The sequence below is a fragment of the Triticum urartu genome, chromosome 7 (assembly GCF_003073215.2).
Source record: "Triticum urartu cultivar G1812 chromosome 7, Tu2.1, whole genome shotgun sequence".
Lineage (NCBI taxonomy): Eukaryota > Viridiplantae > Streptophyta > Magnoliopsida > Poales > Poaceae > Triticum > Triticum urartu.
In genome coordinates, this window is record NC_053028.1 from 110,900,130 (window position 1) to 110,906,857 (window position 6,728).

The 6,728-nt window shown below is 50.1% G+C and overlaps 1 non-coding gene and 1 pseudogene across 1 annotated transcript; one reads left to right on the forward strand and one right to left on the reverse strand.

Moving 5' to 3' along the window:
* The first annotated feature begins 2,675 nt into the window (after positions 1-2,675).
* LOC125522344 lies at positions 2,676-3,360 on the forward strand (annotated as a pseudogene).
* Positions 3,361-5,848: 2,488 nt separating this feature from the next.
* Positions 5,849-5,956, reverse strand: LOC125526079. Its single transcript, XR_007291545.1, has one exon. It is a non-coding gene; the product is annotated as a U6 spliceosomal RNA (small nuclear RNA).
* Positions 5,957-6,728: the final 772 nt, after the last annotated feature.

Sequence of the window (6,728 nt, forward strand, 5' to 3'; positions counted from 1 at the left end):
AAGAGCCGGAACCTGATCACGCAGAAACGGGCAATCCCCCGTGGCATATGCTGGCTTACCACACGTATCACACAGCTCCGCCACGCACTCAGCAATAAAGTGACCATTCTCACCACATAGATAACATAACATCTTCTCCTTTTTACGCGCCCACTTGGACGCTCTCTCTGAATCGGTCTTGTCGCCTTGCTCAGCAGTACCCCTAGTCCCAAGAACCTCCGCGTTGGCCAGTGCCATCACGACCTCCATCGCCTGGCTAGGCAGGTCAGTCGTCTAAATGGGTGTGGCTGCCACGACAGGGGCCGAATGGTCAACAATGACCGGCGACGGAGGCTGTCTGTTACGGTACCTACCACGACCACCACGAGTACCATGGTAGCCACCTCTCTGTCGGTAGTCTGGTCCAGAAGCTCCCTCAACAAAACCACCCGGAGGGCCAAGAAAAGGTCTCTCAGCAGAACCATCACTTTGCCAGGCATGACCACGACCACCTCCCGTGAATGACGAGCCACGGTGTTGGCCATCCCCATATGCATCAAACCATTGTCCCCCCACTGTCGCCGGGGCGGATCAAAATTCTCACTAGCAGCCAAGTTCTGCCTTGTCTGAGTAGGGCCCGAGTGTTTTTGCGCCGGCCTCGCAACGAAGTGCGGCGGCGGCGCGACACATGGCTGAGACCCAGCAGCAGTGCCTTGGGTCTGCTGCTTCTGCATAGAGGTGCCACGCCTGACAGGTGCCGTCGTCGGCGGCCTCGGCTGAACAGCACCTCGCCCCACGGCCATCGGTAGAGTTGCAGCCGGCACCGGCGGCCGGATTCCTTGACCACCGCGCCCGGCGGCTGGAGTTACAGCCGGCACCGGCGGTTGGAGTCCTTGACCACCGCGCCCGGCGGCTGGCACGGCTCCCACTGCCTGCGTAGGACGCGGCCCTGGCAGGATTCCTCTTCCGGCCACACCCGTAGGTTGAGGCCCCTGTGTGGCGCCATGGTCAGCCGGCAGCACCGGCCACTAGCCTTGTGTAACGCCGCCGCCACGGGCCGCCGGTGTCACTCCGGCGATCACCTGCTTGTTAGGGCCGGAAGGTGCTGCATCCCTCCGTCCCGCCATCAGGGGAGGGATCCGAGTCACCCGCCCCGGACCACAGCGACGGAAGCCCGATGAACCGTCGCGACGCATATACCTAGGGCACAGCTTCGGCGGAGAAGAAACGCACAGCAATACACGCTCTCACGTACGCATGCAAGGGCTATTAGCCTCGCTGCTCGTGGACCCTGTGGATACCGGGTTGGCCTGGGCCTCATACCCGGCCAACTCCGGCCCCCACAGCGATGCCATCCGATGGGCCTCACACCCATCGTCAGGCCGCCCAACCAAGCCCAGCAACGAATTCAAACGCCGCCGCCTGGCTACCCCGATCGAGATCTCACCGGACGACTGTACCACCGTCGGCTCCGGCCGCCGGCCCTTCTTCCGGCGACTGGGCACTACTTTCCATTCCGAACCGAGAAAATGACCGAATGTAAGGGCCGGAAGACGTACCTTTGGAAGCGGGCCATGCCATGGCCAAATCGCTGTCGCCGCCGTCCTCCGGTGCACGACGCGGCGAACGATCTCGACCCTCTCCGTCTTCTCCAATCCAGTCCTTGCCGGATCGTCCTGCGGGATCGCCTCATCCACCATCAGCACAACCTCATCCTCTGAATATCCAATCCTGAAAGCCTCGCATATGTGATCTGAAGGCGTAGGTGACGCCGCCTCCGGTGGGCAGGCATGAAGATGCCGTCCGTCGTCGTCACCCTCCTCCTTGTCACTCTCCACTAGCGCCCAGAATCGTCTTCCGACTCGCCGGTCGCCGCCGGCGCCTGGGTCGCGAGACCCGTCTCTAGACATTGTCCAACCGGGCGACTGCGAGTCACGCACACAGCAAATCCCTACCAGAAAGTTACGTGGACATAGAAGAATCCAGTAATATGAAGTACGCACATTCTAGTAGTAGCCGTAGTACACGATCTGCAAAGAGCGTGGTCTAACAACTTTGAGGGCAAACAATGGGATAGTCCAAGTATGCTCCTACTGGAACCATGCGTACGTGATATACATTAGCCACTCACGACTTCACGGGTTCTCCTTCTGGATAGGGGTGTAGAGTAGAGACTAGTTATCAACGTTCGTAACAAATTCCAAATGAGAGAGACTCCATCGATCGAGTTGCCTCATGCATATGTCTTGTTCGTGGAATTCTTTGCCACTCCTAGAAAATTCCTTGCCATGGTGCTAGACTTTCCAGGCAAACTGCAGAAATCTCTCGCACAAATCCACTACACCTCGGTACTTAAGCTATACGTACAGAACCAAAGCTAGCTAGTGCAGGCACATACAAATCATTTTGAGCATCTCCAATCAACGCGCTAGATAAGCCGCGCGCTCGAAAAAACAGCTGCGCGCACAATCAAAACTAGCGCTCCAGCAGCCGCAATAAAATCCCGCGCGTGGTAAACAAGATCCAACGCACTGAGAAAAATGGCATCGGGCACCACATATTTGGTGCATCCGCTCACGCGCGATATAAAATCTGGACTGTTGCAGCCTGCAGGTGGGGCCGTCGGATTGGGCGCCATGTTTTTATGAATCTGACAAACTTCTTCATCGCTCCCACGCACAAAAAGAACTATTTTGACGCTGCAAAAACAATTAGCGCACCGTACAACCACGCGTCTGTTGGAGATGCCTTTAGGCCCCGAACTAAGAATGCAAACGCCCAAGCTAGCCATCTTGCTCGCCCTAGCCATGGCAGCCACCATGGTCAACCTTTCCCAGGGGCAGAACTCGCCGCAGGACTACCTCTCATCGCACAAACGCCGCCCACGCCGCCGTCGGGGTGGGCGCGGTGAGCTTGAGCACGAAGCTGCAGGGGTTCGCCGAGAGCTACGCCAACCAGAGGATCAACGACTGCAAGCTCCAGCACTCGGGCGGGCCGTACGGGGAGAAAATCTTCTGGGGGTCGGGCGGCGCGGACTGAAAGGCGGCGGATGCGGTGAATGCGTGGGTGGGCGAGAAGGACTACGGCTACCGCTCCAACACCTGCGTCGCGGGGAAGGTGTGCGGGCACTCCACCATGGGCTGCGCTCGCGTCGTCTGCAACAACAACCGTGGCGTCTTCATCACCTGCAACTACGAGCCCGCCGGGAATATCGTTGGACGAAAACCATACTAGCTATGATATCTTCGCAGTAATCTTATGTCCCTAATCTTAGCTGTGACAGTACATACACGCGTACGTATATAGCCTCTCGTCCCTAATCTCATGTACCTTTCACCCGCAAAAAAAAATCTCATGCACCTTCGTATTTCTAAGCCATAGTAGGAGTAACTTAGCTAGTAACATACTGCACTTCGAGAAAATTCTGCTTGTGTGGCAAGTAATTAATAAGAGATGGTAACATAATATGTTAGAGCAAGTACAATAGTCCTATTCAGCAGGCTGCAACAGAGTCCACATCAGCAAAAATCTAAGCTGGAGAGAAAAAAAGAAAGGAGAGAGAAGGAGCGGGCTCTTCGTGAAGCGCCGGGCTAAGACACAGAACACGAGAGCCTTCCGCCTGCTTGCAGCCCGATGCGAGCGCTAGTGCCGCCGCTTCCGATCCCGTGCGTCTCCCTTGCCTCGTGCGCTTCTCCTTCCACCTCCGCGCGCGAAATCCATCTTTCCCTCGCTCCAAATCGCTTGGTGCGCGCCAAATCGAAGCTTTAAAGCCTCCAGCTTCCCCCAAATCGCCACCACCCCAAACCCTAGAACAGCTGCCGGCGCCGCATCAAGGAGATGGGTCAGCAGTCCAAAAGGACGCGTGCGCCGACGCCTCAGGTCGTCCTGCCGTCGCTGCCTCAATTCCTTCCGCCGTTGATGCCGCATCTCGTCCCGCCGTCGGCGCCACACCTCGTCCCGCCACCACGCCAGCCCGGACCAGGTGCCTCGATTCCTCCATGGCCACCAAAGGCAGCGGCGGCCTCTGCACCATGCTGGCTCCCCCAGACACAAGGCCCTTTGTGGTACACGAATGTTGATGATCTGAATCCAGAAGCATGGTATGTGTTCTCCCCCTGTTTACTAGTACAGTCTTGCTATGATAGCCTTCTGTTTGATACATTTCACCTGTTTACGCATATCTGGTTAGTTAGTACTGTCATGCAATGCTAGCCTGCTATGTGATACATTTGTTTTTCTGCTTATCTAAACTCTGAACATGCAGATGGTCTTTGTTGATGTCAAACTGTCAAATATTTGCATGATATGCAGCTATGCGTTTCTGTATGATATGAATCCACATGTATTTGATATGATGCTCAGCTGTTGTAATTTAAAAATGATTATGACAGAAACAAAAAGCAAATAAGGGTATCCATCTTATCTAAAACTCTGAACATTTAGAATTTTCCTTAATGAATTAATTAATTTTCTTATAATTAACCAGCACGCTAGTCTCCTTGACGGCCTTTGTACTGTACTTAACTAGTAATAAGAAAGCCTTCCTTATATTTCAGTAGATTAGAATACTGTCTAATCAATCTTAAAAATTACAAATGAAAGCAAGTTAGCAGTGTACTAAACTACTAATAATCATTCACACTTTGGTTCCCGGGGTTATATGTTTGATGCAGATGGATTCGTTGCTCCATTTACCATCAAAACTAATGGCTTATTTGCATTATCTCTTGTTTTGTTAATGTTTTCTTAAAAAGACTGGTGTAATTTTTAAGTGTCGATGTCATGGTGTTATGCGCCATAAGTTTGTTGATCGTCGGCGTCAAGATTAAAACTAACGGCTTGTTTGCAGAGCGTCTTATTTAGTTCTATGTTTGGTTAATGCTTCCTTGGAAAGACTCAAGCAATGTTCAACTGTTTTGTCATGGTGCTATGCGTACCTGTTTCTTGCTTGTTTATTAATTAGTTTTCCTTGGTATGTTCTATTGGCATGAATGGAATATATGCATACATAATTATTAAAATTGCTTGAATATTGATCAGTTTCTTTTGGTATATCCGGTATATCCTATTGACATGAATGGCAGATATATGCTCATTGAAATGGCCACAAAGATGTTGTATGTATTGGATCACAACAGGTGTAAATATTAAATGTCCATGTCTTTATTAGGGTCAGTCTTAGAGCCAACCTAAAAGCCAGCTTATTGTGTGGGAAGGCTTTATAGATGATGTGGCAGGGGCTTATAGCCAGCAGCAGGCTGTGCTATTAACCATGCTCTTACTGTAACATAGCGTTTTTCAAGGCAATATGAGTATGAGCTAATAAATAAAGTCATCTATGATATTACTATTATGTTACTTTGCATTATAAAGGTAGTAACTTAGGCCCTGTTTGGTTCGGCTGTGGATTTCTAAAAGTAGTTGTGGAAAATCTGCTGTGGAAAAACAGATGTGGAAAATCTGATGTGAAAAAGATGTAGGTCATTTGGCAAACTAGCTGATACAACTTTTTCAGATTTTGCCCCGCAGTGGAATCAGATTTTGGAAAGCACGTCCTGGGCTGCTTCCGCTTTCGGTTCAGATTTTGGCAGCGGATTTTTGGAATCGGATTCTGCTGGGTTCGCCCTTTGGTCCAGATTCTGCTGCGCGGCAGCGGAATCCGTCGATAAAAACTGAACCAAACAGGGCCTTAGTCTAATGTCATATGCATGACACTAGTCTAAGTTACTCCCCACTATGACCAGCCTAACTAGCTAGGGGGACCGAGCGAGTAAATAAAAGGAATGCCGTAAATGCCATGTATTCCATCCTGGACTGTAATAAATAGTGAGCTTTTTTATGGCACAGTTAAATAAATGTGAATCTTTCATTAGCTATTAATCTGATCTAGATTTGTTTGTGTTATACTTATGCAGAGACAGGGGTCATGCTAATCTTCTTTGTATCATTGCAATTTAATTGGATGTCCCCAAGGGACACTGCTAATCTAATCTAATCTGACGGATGATATTGAATGCTACTTCAATCAACATAGGTAAATAAAAATGAAATAAAAGAATTATTTTGTAATGTACTTCAGTAATTTTGTAGGGATTAAAACAATCTGAGGAGTACCATGTTTGTAGGGATTAAAACGTTATCTAAATTATATAAAAATGAAATAAAAGAATTATTTTGTAATGTACTTCAGTAATTTTCTTCTATTTTCGTTTAACTGGGGTAATCAAAACTGTTTTGATTTGATCTCGCCAAAAATCTAGAACTTAATCTCTCTGCACTTGATTGACCAGGGATTCTCTTTACAACTCAACTGATCATGAACTTCTCATTTCGCGATGAGCAAACGTTAAGGATATATAAGTTGAACATGTGCGCACTGTTGGGGAACGTAGTAATTTCAAAAAATTTCCTACGCACACGCAAGATCATGGTGATGCATAGCAACGAGAGGGGAGAGTGTTGTCCATGTACCCTCGTAGACCGGCAACGGAAGCGTTGACACAACGTAGAGGAAGTAGTCGTATATCTTCCTGATCTGACCGATCCAAGTACCGAACGTACCGCACCTCCGAGTTCTGCACACGTTCAACTCAGTGACGTCCCTCGAGCTCCGATCCAGCCGAGTGTTGAGGGAGAGTTCCGTCAGCACGACGGCGTGATGACGGTGATGATGTTCTACCGACGCAGGGCTTCGCCTAAGCACCGCTACGATATGACCGAGGTGGAATATGGTGGAAGGGGGCACCGCA